The sequence below is a fragment of the Odocoileus virginianus genome, chromosome 5 (genome assembly GCF_023699985.2).
Source record: "Odocoileus virginianus isolate 20LAN1187 ecotype Illinois chromosome 5, Ovbor_1.2, whole genome shotgun sequence".
NCBI lineage: Eukaryota > Metazoa > Chordata > Mammalia > Artiodactyla > Cervidae > Odocoileus > Odocoileus virginianus.
In genome coordinates, this window is record NC_069678.1 from 36,062,846 (window position 1) to 36,076,297 (window position 13,452).

General features: G+C 43.8%; 1 long non-coding RNA gene across 2 annotated transcripts in view; it reads left to right on the forward strand.

Moving 5' to 3' along the window:
- The first annotated feature begins 297 nt into the window (after positions 1–297).
- The window catches only part of LOC139035191 (uncharacterized), a 20,351-nt gene continuing 7,196 nt past the window's right edge, over positions 298–13,452 (forward strand). The window contains exons 1-4 of one of the 2 annotated variants that reach the window (XR_011487795.1): positions 298–429; positions 1,311–1,451; positions 11,181–11,239; positions 11,660–12,007. This is a non-coding gene — a long non-coding RNA (uncharacterized lncRNA). The remainder of the gene's footprint in view (positions 430–1,310; positions 1,452–11,180; positions 11,240–11,659; positions 12,008–13,452) is intronic. The other variant, XR_011487794.1, reaches the window with a different exon arrangement.

The following is a 13,452-nucleotide window of genomic DNA, read 5'->3' on the forward strand; positions in this document are numbered from 1 at the left end:
TAATTGATCGTTTCAGTCCAGGGACGATTTGGAATAAATTATAGCCATCAAAAGGATATCACAGCTCATTTTGGTGGAAGGATTTCCACGTCGCCTCGCGTTAGTCAGAGAGCCGATTGCTCCCGGCGGGCAGAGAGGAGGGGAGGGAACCGGCCCAGGAAAGGGGTGGCGGGGTGGGATGCGGGGAGCAGGACTGGGCGGGGCCAAAGGGCCCGACGGGCGGGCCCGGCGGGACGGGGCGGGGGCGGGGCGATGGGCGGGGCCGACGGCGGCGCGCACGCGGCGGCTGCAGGTCCGCGGCCGGACGGTAGAGGCCTCCCTTCCGAGGCGGCGGCGCGGATGCTACCTGCTGGCTCTCGGCACCCCGGCGCGAGCCCGCGCGTCTTTCCCGGTGAGGTCCCTACGCGGCGCGGCCGGGCCAGGCCCAATGTGAGTATTCCCCACGCACTCCCCTCCTCCCGCAGGCGGTAGCGCCCGTTCATCTGAAGTGAGAGTGTCCGTCGGGCAGAGGGGCCGGGGTGCTCGCGTGAGCGACATCTCACCTCCCGCTGGAGGCTTCCTGTCGGCGGGGTTCCCCGCGGGAGCGGACGCGGTAACGTGGACCGCCGCTCTCTGGGCTCACGGAACCGGAGTAGCGAGGCGGAGAGGCGCCGCGGCGCCGTCGGGGGCTTTGTGTGTGGTTGGGGCCCACGGCTTCGGTAGCTCTGATTCTCACGGGAAGGGCGCGTGCGGAGCGTCTCGGCCGCGGAGGGCGCCTCGCCCACCGGCACCTGCAGAAGAGGGCGAGGAGGGGACTGGCGGGTCGGCGCCGGGAGGTGCTGCCGAGGTCGCGAGGGCGGCGGGTCACGCGCCGTGGAAGGCGGCGAGAGCGCAGCTTGAAAACTCTGCCGCGGACGCGGAGGCCACGCCGAGCCGACCGGCCCAGGACCCCGCTCCGTCGGATCAGCTTCTCCAGCCCGCCCCGCAGGCCGCCGCGCCCTCGTTTCCATTTCGTTTCTCGCAAAGAGTGTGCGGTCGCGTGGTGGTCGTGAAGAAGGGAAATCCTATTCCTACCTAGAATTCGGCTTTGAAAAAAGTATTTTCCTATTCCTGTGGCAAGCACTTCCCAATCTGGCCTTCCCCTCCCCCGCCCACGAGACCTCCGGGCAACTTTCATTTTCTTCCTAAATTAAGTTAATCCTTAGAAAGATTGAGGCCCTTTGCTCACATGTAGCAGACTCCACCTTCTACCCCCCCCCCCCCCAATTCGTGAGCTCAAAGTCTCTTCGTTTTTTAGTCTTCTGTCACGCTAATAAATTTTGTCAATCTAGGGCACGGATGGTTCCATGCAGGCGATTTTGACAGCAGTCATCATACCAAGCTATTATGAAGTGTGATGTCAGTTTGGAGGACGGATAATATATGTCAGTTCTTGACACGCTTATCTTACAAGGAAACATCTGAGACCATCAGTAAGAGGCATTTTAATTCACACACCAAAAATATTTTGTGTTTGGTTGACATCTCTCAAAATGCTGAAAGTAGCATTTATCATTTTGTAGGTATTTATCAATGTACTCACAAAAGCCCCTACAGGAAGGAGGAGGGTTTTGTCTTAGTCCTGTTATATCACATAAACCAAGGAACAGAGATGTGTGTCCTACTCAATAAATAGTCCTTATAAGCCAGTAATAGAGCTGTATTTATGAGACCAAGCATCTTCTAAAACTGGAATAATAGAAAAGGGAAGAAACTGGTTATGTTTACATCTCTGTTGTGAAAGATAAAATGTCTGCTAGCTTAAATGAGAAACCTTATGCTTTTAGCACAAGTGCTGTGTGAAATGATCCATTTATCTCAGGTGTGGAAGTCAGGTAAATTTTCTATAAAACCCAGTCTTAATTATTACTTCAAAAGTATGGCTTGGGTCCTAATGAATGAATTCTGAAATCTAAAGCAGAATCTAAATCCAACTCTAAGCAGAAGCTTTAGGCTTGATATTATGTAATAGTCAGCAACTTTATTTACGTGGACCAAATCCCATGGGAGTTAGTTTTATCATGAACTCTGCCTGTGTTCACCAAAGATATGGTTTTCTTTTCCTCAGTTCATTAATTCAGTAACTATTCATTATGCCTATAACCTGTTAACTTCACTTTGCCATTGAACATGATCCCTATAGGCATATAATGCATAACTGTTGAAATGTAACTGAAATGTGGAAAATATGTATATCTTCTTCAGGCTCAAGGAATATTATTATAAAAGAGTTAAAAACCTATGCCCTTTCATTCATATGAAAAATTGTATTGACTACTCTCAAGTAGTAAATTAAAAGAAGAAAAATTAGAAATCAGAAAGTTTTCTCCAGTCTGAGCTCTATTCATAATGCCATATTTTTTTTTCTCCTTAAGATTTTCAAAACAAAGTTTAAAGGACCTGCATGATTGAATGGGTTTATGATGTTCTTTTAATAATTTTAGAATATGTAACTTTCCTTAAAAAGACTTAATTTTTATGATGATATGCTGAACTGGCTCATGCTATGTGAGCGAAGCACTCTGTTTCCATTGTTGCCACTGTTGACACTTGATTCTGAAGCTCTTCATTTGGGCACTCTTCAGAATCCACAGCACATCTTATTAAAAGTTTCGGAAGTGGGAAGTCATCGTCTTTTAAAGCCTTACTGTGCCCTGAAGAGTTGGGTGATCAAGTCAGTGAATATAATTGGAGGTCAAAACAATTGGAAAGACTATTAGATGTCTTTTTTTGAGTAGTTTTTAAACTAGTTCTAAAGTCTTATATAAATGTAGTTTGAACATTGGTAGCACCACTGGAATAAAAGTAGCTGCCAAGGGAAAGCTCTGAGAAAACTGTACATTTGGAGCTTACAGCATCTCTTTGATTATCAACAAATTATTAATCTACCAACCATGTACATGTCTAGTACAATGGAATGCAGTATAAGTAGTAGTAACGTTAGGCGCTCAGTCGTGTCTGACTTTGCAATCCCACAGACTGTAGCCTGCCGGGTTTCTCTGTCCATGGGATCCTCCAGACAAGAATACTGGAGTGGTTTGCCATTCCCTTCTCCAGAGGCTCTTCCCAACCCAGGAATTGAACCCAGCTCTCCTGCATTGCAGGCAGATTCTTGACCATCTGAGCTACAGGGAAGTCCATTGGAATACAGTATAGAGACACCTTATTTCAGAAAGCTTTATTGTTAAGAATTTGATCTAGATTTTATAAGAGCTCAATTTTGCTGCTATGATTATAGAAGCTGTTAAATTCTGGAATATGGGATTCGGTAGGAAAAATCCAAGATGGGCTAAAATCAGAATTACCCTATATACTTCTCTGGGCTTCCCAGGTGGCGCTAGTGGTAAAGAATCTGCCTGCCAGTGCAGATGTAAAAGACGTGGGTTTGATCCCTGGGTTGGGAAAATCCCCTGGAGTAGGAAATGGCAACCCACTTCAGTATTCTTGCCTGGAGGATCCCATAGATAGAGGAACCTGGCAGGCTACAGTCCATAGAGTTGCACAGAGTCAGATACAACTGAAGCAACTTAGCATTACACACATACATATACTTCTCTAAATTTGGTGGCCCACATTCCTAGAAATATAGGAATCACACTCAGTTAAGAAATCAACTTAACCTGTATTCTATTTAGTGAGCAAGACATTTACCACAATAAAAAAAAAAAGAAAAACCTCAGTGATTCTTCAACTGTAGGTGAAGTCTAACTTATAGGTCGAAACATTTGTCTTCTTTAAGTAGATGGTTGTGAATAGAGACCCAAAGTATGTATACACACACACACACACACACACACACATATAGTGGAACCACTGTGTGCTAAAAATATGCTATGTGCTGTGCAAAATACAGAGTCATGAAACTCCTTACTCTGAATTTAAATTCTTATGATAGTCACGACCAGAATATGGGAGATGGGGTAGAAAGACACTCAAGGAAAAGAGAGGTGGAGATGGGAAGAGGTGGGTCATGGGACTTTTGAATCATAATTGAATTCACTTAAGAGATGTCCTTTCCAAAAACCACTGGCAAATAATTTAAAATCTGAGGAAATAATTCAAATTCAACACCAGCTGAGACTGTATGGAGAACCGAGAAAAGCAGAAAGAGTGTAATTAGGTGAGTAGGAATTTTTCTAAGGATTCAGATCTAATATCTTTAGTATTATATAGAAGGCCACAGGATCATTAGTGATTAGCAGGGATCCAGACTGTAATGATCAGGAGAGAGCAAGACCAGAGGACAAAGATGAAAGAGTCCTTTTGCTTAAACTGAATGTTGCGAATGCTGATGGAACTTACAGAGAGAAGGTCAACCAGCAGACAAAGAAATAGGGCAACAGTGCCAAGTCGTCAAGTATGTTCCTCTTTTTCACCCCAGAGTTTGATTGGATATGGGGATTAACCAAGCTTGAGCTGAGACAAAAAGAATATCCTTATTTCAGCCATTTATAAGATCTGGAACTTTGAGTTTTGTCTGCTTTGATGAGTTTGGTTATTGCTTAGAAATTAGGGAAGGGGACCTGCTGGGCTCTGGATATCAGAGAGATACCCAACTAAAAGGTCAGTAAACAAGGTGGAGAGATCCAGTTCTGGATTTTTTCTGGGGAAAAGACTGTCTACTAGTAGACAAAACAATGCCTAAATTTTATGTTACAAGTACCAAGAAGTATCAGGTACCCAGAAAATACTCAAAATATTCTATAGATTTAAAGACCTATCCAGATATTTCTTAGTTTGAATCTAAATGTTAAATTTTGTGTATAGTGTTTATAGTTTCAGGATTGGAGTGGAGGACTCTTCGTATGGCCATTTTTTAAAAAGTCTGGTTAGTATAGCTTGAGGCCCATCTCTTTCAGATAGAGAAGTTACTGGTTTTAGGTTTGTAGAATTCACGTGGACCAAGAATATAGAAACGACAGGAAATCGCCCTGAGAATTGGGAAATACCGTATGGTAGAAAGTACCCTGGACTAGTAGTAGGAACTAGGTTTACCATGTACCAGTTGTGTTACTTGAGGCAAATTTTCATTTTCTCATAGGCAAAATGTATATAGTACATTTATTTCAAGGGTGGTTTTGAGCCTTATCTGAGATGAAATAAATGGAAGAACTGGGGTTATTAAATGCTGTGCATGTACAAGCTTTTGTGTGCTACAACATGGGTTTTGTAGGTCAAGGTAAGGGTTGTTGAGCTGTCCAGATATTTAAAACCAAAATGTAAGTGAAGATAGAAACCTATCTTTGGGAATTTAGGAGAACAGACTAGTTTTCACATGAATACTAGAGAACAGTGAATCATAGTCATTATTCCCCCTTTTCTCAAATTTATAGGAAGTACCTGTTGCCTTCGTAAGAGGTTTTCTTTTTTGTTTGTTTGTTTTGTTGGACCTGTTGGAAATAAAGAAACCTGTTAGCTTGCTTGGTGCTATCAAGTCCAGATCTTCAGCACTGGCAGTGAAGCCACAGTCTCCATGAGGGGAAAAGTAGCCAAGCGTCCAGCTCTTGATTCTTGTACTCTCAGAAGTTCTTTTCTTAGAGAATTTATGAATCCCTGTTGCCACCTACATGTCTTAGAAGAAAGCAGGCAAGAGACTAGATGAAGTGCCACGTATTGGTCAGCTGTGAATATTTTTTGCAATTGTGATTCTTCCCACAGCAGCAGGCCATTAGAAAAGTTCTCTCCTTGATTTTCTCCTGTGTCTTTAAAAGGTAGAAGCTTGCTTGGGACAGGGTAGTCTGCCTCATGGGGCTGCAAAGAGTCGGACGTGACTGAGCACACACACACATCTCAGCGAAACACCAATACAGATACACCCAGTGGCGGGGAGCGGAGGGGGATGGCTCCTAGAGAGGAGGGGTGAATGAATAGAAGGGGTGGCTTGAGATGGATACACTCATTCTTTCTTCTGTTGAATTTCAGAGTCTACCGTACTAAAGAGGAAAACCGTGCCCTTACCTTAAGACGTGGTTAGAGGGTATTTTCTAGAGGTTTACTGAGTATCCTCCACACATCGACACTTCACTAATTCATGTTGTGTGAGACAAAATGTGTCTGAGCCACTACATTGTACTGGTTAAGGAAGAAGAAGGTTTGATTCAGATGGCTGTGTTTGAACCTCAGATCTGCCACTTCTTGCTGAGTGGCTTGGGCAAGTTTCTTAATCTCTCTGAACCCTGAGCACCAGTTTATGTGCAAAAGGACAATAATAACAGTGTCTGCTTTTTAGGATTACTGTGCATGAAGGTGTTCCACAAATGGAAGCTGTATCATTAGGCTCTGGAGAGTGAGGAAGATAAAGAAATATTAGGCAAATTCCCCTCTTCAGGGAGCTTACAGTATGGTTGGAAGGGACTGTGTAAATGAAAACTGATGTACCAGTACAGGGCAGAGAATAGGAGTGCCAAGTAAAAGCTGCAGATATTGAAGGGTTCAGCAGGCTGCCAAGGACTAGGATGATGGTGAAAGATTTCAAGACAGAGGTGGAAATTTCTCTCTGGGATTTGTAGGCTGGGATTCAGATATGTATACTGGAGTTGAGAAGGCGTCCCAGAGGGCAAGGAGAACACACAGTACTGCAGGGGTGAGAGTATGTCAAATGGAAAGTAAACCAGTTTTTAAGCCAGACAGAGAAGTGTAAGAATCCTGTCTCTGCTGAGATCTTAGTTGGATAAGTACCTTAATTTCTTTACTCTCAGTTTCTCCAGTCCTAAAATGGGTATAATCATATCTCATTAAATTGAAGGGAAATGAGAGAATGTTTGTAAGGCCTAACATGTGCTTGCCATCTCACAAGTATTCAATAAAATGAAGATAATTCATGTGGTGTTTTCAGGGGACAACAGGGGATCTGTCTTCCTGAAGAGCTGTCTTGCTGGTGTAAGCTAGTAGTGGAAAACAAGTCAGAAAAGGCCAGTTAGTGCCTATGGGCAGAGTAGAGAGGAGGCTTAAAGGCCGATTTAAGGAGCTGGGTGGGGTTATTATATACTGTCAGCGCTCTTGAGGCTTTTGAGTGCAGTGGGGGTTTAGGAGAAATTAATCTCAAGGCACTCTGAAGGCTGTTTTGGAGGAAGGAATTCACGCATCTGTAAACTAGGAAGTGTCTAGATTAGGATAGTGGTAAGGTTATTAGTGGCTTTCCTGGTGGCTCAGTGGTAAAGAATTCTTCTGCCAATGTAGGAGACTCAGGTTCAATCTCTGGGTGGGAAAGATCCCCTGGAGAAGGAAATGGCTTCCCACTCCAGTATTCCTGCCTGGGAAATCCCATGGACAAGAGGAGCCTGGCAGGCTACAGTCCATAGGGTCACGAAAGAGTCAGACATGACTTAGTGACTGAACAATAACAAAGGTTATTAGACCAGGTTGATGTGGTCTCTTTAAAGTTTCTTTTGTAAAAGGAGATTAGAATTCAGTAGTTTTCCAGAATAAAATCAGTATAGGTCCACAGCTTTGGAAAATAGAACTCACTCAATATGCAGAGACTGTAGAAGGTGGGAAGTAACTTTAATGCTAAATAAATGCTAGAACTTGCTTCAGCTTATGAAATAGTCCTTTTTAAAGAAACTTTCCTTTTCCTGTTAATGCACATAAGTGTGTGCCTATCACTGGTTTTCAGAAAAACACAGTGTAGATCATTTATAATTGTTTGGTGTTTGAGGTTAGGGTTGAGTACCAAGTAGCATTGGGTCAAATGGGGAGGAGCCTGCAGCAAAGTAGTAATTTGATGACTTTATTTGGTGACAGTGTGACTTGGATGAGAAAATACTGTCTTCTCCCTCGGGTTTAGAAGTGATTTAATTAAAAACACAAACCTAGGAAATGGTTTTGGATACTAGTGAATTCATTTATGTTGTCTCTCTCACCACTCTTTTCTGTCCCTAATAGTTCTGTAATGGGAGAATATATAGTGGATAATTGTATTTCTAAAGAAAGTCACACTGATTATATGGAACCCATTTTTAAAATGTGAGGAAATTGAAACTGTTCAGTGGTAGACCTTAAACATGTAGGAAAGGATGACTGACCTCTGCTGGTTTCTGGAATTTTGCTGTTCTCTCATTTGGCTATAAGGGCAACCTGTTGCTTATGACTCTGGGGTATCTGGGGTGTCACAGTAGTTAACTGTGATTATGCACTGCTGCCTTCAGAAGGAGGGTGCACGTGTAAGGGGCCTGTGTGCAGTGGTGGGTGGGAAGGCAGGCCTTGTGGGGTTAGAGGCAGAGCAGGCTGTCCTGATGTTCTGAGCGGAGGGATGGAGTGTATTTCATTTCTCATCCCCTGAGTTTACTGAAATCTGCTGTGAAACGGGGTCGGGGGGGGGGGGGTGTAGAAAGAAAGCATGATGCTGTAAGGTTATTGAGATGCCAGCATGCAGATTATATCTGACTCTTCGACACTCCTTTTTACTCCATCCTGGAAACAGAAGGCTATGTGAGAAACCTGTTCCAAGAGAAGGAAGGGGAGAAAGCAAAAGACGTCTTCCTACTTTTTAATGAAAGAGTTTTTGAGTATAATTTTGGATTTCTGGTGTCCGTTTTACCCTAAATAGACCATCCAAAGAAGCTCCTGGCTGAAACCCTGGCTAGGGGGCTTCAGATCAGGGGCAGGTGGCCTTGGGCAGGGGGTCTTCAGGGTGCTCCTGGCATTAATTTTGCTGAAAAGAGCCTCACAAGAGACCCAGTCTCCCCTCCTGCATGAGTGGCAGGCATTGGACCTTGGAGAGGGCCTCCATGCAAATTTCAGCCTTGCCCCCTCCTCCAACCCCTCTGTCTTCTGCTCCTACAGTGGGACCTCTCTTTCTCCCTCTTCCCTCTTTTTTCAATTAAATGAATTAATTACCAGGCATTTAACTTTTTGCCAGACTCTTTCATTATGCCTGGAGTTGTTGCTGAGCGGCAAAGGAAGTAATAACATTCGCAGTGAGGGGCAAATCCTGTTAATGAACAAATTAAAGTTCAAACAGTGATTCAAGTTCACAACCTCTCTGTGGCTCTTCTCTTTAATAAGAGTTATACATGTTACTTTCCTCGCTCTTTTCTCCCGTTTATTACTTTTTAAGCTTTTCATCAACACTGCTGGGGCATATTTGAGGCTCCCAACCTTTCAACCCTGACAAGGACTCGAGCAGTTATAATCCCATCTTAATTTGGCAACTTTTGTAAAACACATAAAGGGCCCAGGGTCACCTTTGGTCGCCAGAGCCCTGCGTGACCCTCTAGCTTTCACCCCCGCCAGGGCTTCCGTGGACTGCTTCTCTGGATCTGGTTTTCTTTCCTCTCTTGCACTTAGAGTCTGACTCAACTTCCCGCCCTGAGGCACAGCCTGCAGGGAGGGCCAGAGAGTGTCCGCAGCCGTCCCACTCTCGGTTCCCTCTGTAGTCAGCCTCTGCATGTGACCGGACAAAGGGGAGGTGGGGCGGGGAGCCTCTGGACTAAAAGCTGAGAACCTCTGCGGAGAAAGGAGTTTGGGGTAGGAAGGATGCCTGACCCCTTCCCCACCACCACTGTCACCAAATGCTGCTCGCCTGGCTGAGGGGACCTTGCCTGAATTGGCGCAGGAAGCCCCAGACTCCTTGCCCTTTGACGGACGGGCCAGGGCCTGACAGGAACGGGGAGGAGCCAGGGAGGCCTTAGGTGCCCGCCTCCTCCTTCCCGCTCCATTCTTCCAAATGTGAACTTCGTGGGGGTCTTCTCCACATCCCTGCTTGGCTTCTCACCACCGTCCCCTGAGCATAGCTTGATATAATCACCATGACAACTGCAATCTAGACGCATACACATAATAGAGATGAAATAGACAAAAGATTAGCATGCCATGAAAAGTACAATAAGTTTCTTATTTAGCATTTAGATAACTATCTTTCCTTCGGAGCAAGCTTCAAAGTTGAAGCCAGTTTAGACCAAGAGGATTAATTCTTTCTCCCACATGCTTCATTGAATCTCTCATTACCAAACTTTGTCTGTATTGATGTAAGATTTGATTGAAGATTAGAGCATTTAGCAAATCTTGCTTTTCTGCATGTATCAGGTCCTTTCAAGCAGGGATCGCAGTGCCCAGTGGTCAATACCCTTACTTTTATCCAGTGTCTGCTTCATTTAAACTTAATCAACTCCATCAATGAACTGGAACAGGGAAACGTCCCTGCGGTAAGAATGTTGTGCTTTTGTGGGATAATTCTTTGCTCTTTCCCGATCTGTTGGCGTTAAACCTAAAATTGCACTATGATGAACTTTTTTTTTTTAATCAATATGATAATGACAATTGGGCCTGAATGCTCTGGTAGGACTTAGAGTAGACCAGGATCTGGCCTCCATTACTAAAACAACTCTGGTCCTGCGATAGTCTTCCACCTTTTGTGTGGCTTTAATACCTTTTCTTCCCTGACATTGAATATTGCTCAAGCTGGAAAATGATGCATCTTTGTAGAGAAGGCTCATATGTCACAGCCAGAAAGTGAAGCAGACCGATTGGTTGTGTGAATTATCTGACTTGCTGCAGTGAATTATTTGCACTGTTTCCCTACCTAGTCAACAAGTTCCTGAGGTATAGTAGAGATCGATCAAAACTGACAGCCCGCGTGTGAAGGCTTTACTGTGTAAATCTGGCGCACTCATCCTGGCCATGCCGGCCCTGGCATCTGTATATCATTTTTATACTGCTACCAGTAGAGCAATTTCAAAAGTATTTGCAAGGAAAATGCGTGTCCCCATCTGTTCCTGGAAGCATAAATGTGCCACCTTCGGAGGGTTTTCACTGGTAATCATATCTTTAATGATCAACAGACTAGTGATATATACTTTTCCATAAAATGGGGTTTTCTTCACTTTATTGTGATTGGCTAGAATAAATAGCTTTTCCATATGTTAGAGAGATAAAATATAAGATTAGCAGAGGTCGTTTGTTGGATAGTAAACAAAAGAAACAATTCATTCCAAATAATCTTTGAAAAGAAGCAATGACAAAGTTAAGTTGCAATAACAGAGCATCTGGGGCCCCACATCAGAAAACAGACCTTGTTCCTCCTTGGAATAGGAGCCGTTTAAGAGCAGAAACTCAGAGTCTTCTAGAGGACTCTGGTGACTGATTCTCAGAGGCAGGGAGGGAAGGATCAGGGTAAGGAGGAGAGGCTAGACTAATACTTACTTGTTTATTTCTGTTTTAAGGTTGTATCTCCTTTCCCTTACCTGCTATTTGCCTGCCCTCACTGAAGCAAGCGCCCTGGGTAAGTTGGTGGGTGATGTGTTCAGAAAGCAGGCAAGTGCCACCCTCCTGAATTTCTCTTCAGGCCTACAGGGGATGAGGATTGTTCACCTACTTGAACAGTTGGCTTCCTCCTTGGGAGATTCTCTTCTCCCATAGAAAAGGGTGGCCTCTGAAGGTGGGCAGGTTGCTGGCCTTTGAAATTCCAAAGCCATGCAGAAGACACCTCAAGATTGCCCAACCTGCCAGAAATACTCCTCCCCTGCCCCCCTCCAAGTGTTCTTAGTAATCAATCCCACCTGTATAGGTTACAGTCTGAAGATACAATCAGTCGCTAACCATTATCTCACCTACCCACATACATACATTCATACAGGCATTCTCCACTCAGAGCCCAAGAGCACTGCCCCAACCCCAACCTTTTTTTTTTTTCTTCTTCCAGATGCAGATACTCCTAGTCTTTGGCAAAATTTGGAAGCATCCCCTCCAGCTGTCTGTCCAGAAGTTGCTACTGCCTGCTCAGGAATCTAATTCTGTTGTTTCCAGAATTCAGAGAGAACCTCCTATTTTGCGAAAGACTGATGTTAGTTGTAGGATACCTGAATCTAAACGATGTCTATTTCTTCAGCCTTTGAGCTCTCTAGAAAATAGGTGTAGAGCTACTGAGACCTGTTTTCTACAAGTCAAATACTGAGAATGAGAAGTTGAGGTGGAGGGGATGTTCTCTGTATACACTGAGACCAGGACCAGTTAGCACATTAATCTTAAACTGGTTCTTTACTCTTTACAGGTATTTATTGTTACTGACCTTTTCCCCCTGAGAGTAATGGGAGAAAAGCTCTGTCTTTTCTGTATATCTTACCCCTTATCTCATGTTCCATAGAAATTTTTGCTCTCTGCAAATGCCTACTTCTCTCACTGCAGCAGTAGTGTGTGGGTATTAGCTTCAAAGTGGGAAATGTTTTCAGGCTGATCCCAAGGAGGAAGTCTCTCTTAGCATCTTAAATCCAACTCGTGTTAATTTCCTCATCACAGTGAGGTTTGGAACGAATGACAGGACAATAGAAAAACAGCTTACCCCAAACCTATGGCCAAAGGAAAAGGGAAAATCCACTGTGAAAAGGTTTTCTTCTCAAATTTCTCCTTAATTTTAGAAACAGAGTCTTATAGGCTGGGTTGCATGTAGACAGTCATAGACTATATAAAAGGTCTACAAATTGATCACACTTTGCCTTCTCTGAAATCAGATTTACTATAGTATTGCAATTAATATTAAAAGGTAAGTTACATGTGTGGTTTCCACATTGCATGTGATACACTGCAGATCCTCAGTGAATTTGCTTGCCATAAGGAAATCCTGCCATGAGTAGTATATGAGGCATATTTTACACTCAATTTAGAAAATTGTACTTCCTGATTTCTGGGAGTTTGAGACCCATTTTGCATTGAATTTCTAGATTTTCATAAAATGAAGTAATAAACCTCACCAACTGATTTTCTGTGGAAGAAAGAAATGTGATGTTTGCGCCTTCTCTTGTCCAGGAGGACAGAGCTGTGACTACTACAGTTGGGCTATTTCCCACTCCACGCTTGTGTACGCAGGAGTCCTGTCTAACCCACAAGACTCTGCCAGGAACACTGTCACCCACCCCAAAGTAGGAGACATCTGCAGGGGCTCATGTTGGTTGAGGCTCTGAATCATAGAACTGCAGGCATCTAGAGTTTTCCTAAACCTGGATTGGAGAGCCATTTGCAGCATATAGTCCTGTGCTGCTTCAAAGCCACAGAACTTGTACACATGCACATTCGTAGCAGAGGTGGAAGTCTTGGCAACTATTGAACAAAGATTTTAAAATTTAAAAACAAACATACCGTGTTCGGGGTGAAAATTACCTGCACTGACAATGCTCTTTCCTGCCACAGCCTCAGTGCCACCAGGCACCCTCGTCAGTCTGGTGTTTCCCAGAAAATACACTTAATTACAGATGAGCTACTGGGTGCCTGTGTGTAACAGTCTTTTTTGTTAATCAGTTTTATGAAAACAAAAAAGCTATCCCACCTTAGAAGAAAAGATTGAACCTAAAACTTTCAGATATTTGAAAACATATGGGTATATTCTGCCTCATGATTATAAAAATGCTCAAGTATATAACAGTAATTGTTTTTTTAGATGTGCCTTAACAAGGCAGAAATGGGCCGGGCCGGCAGTATGGTATTTTGGAAAGAAATTCAGTT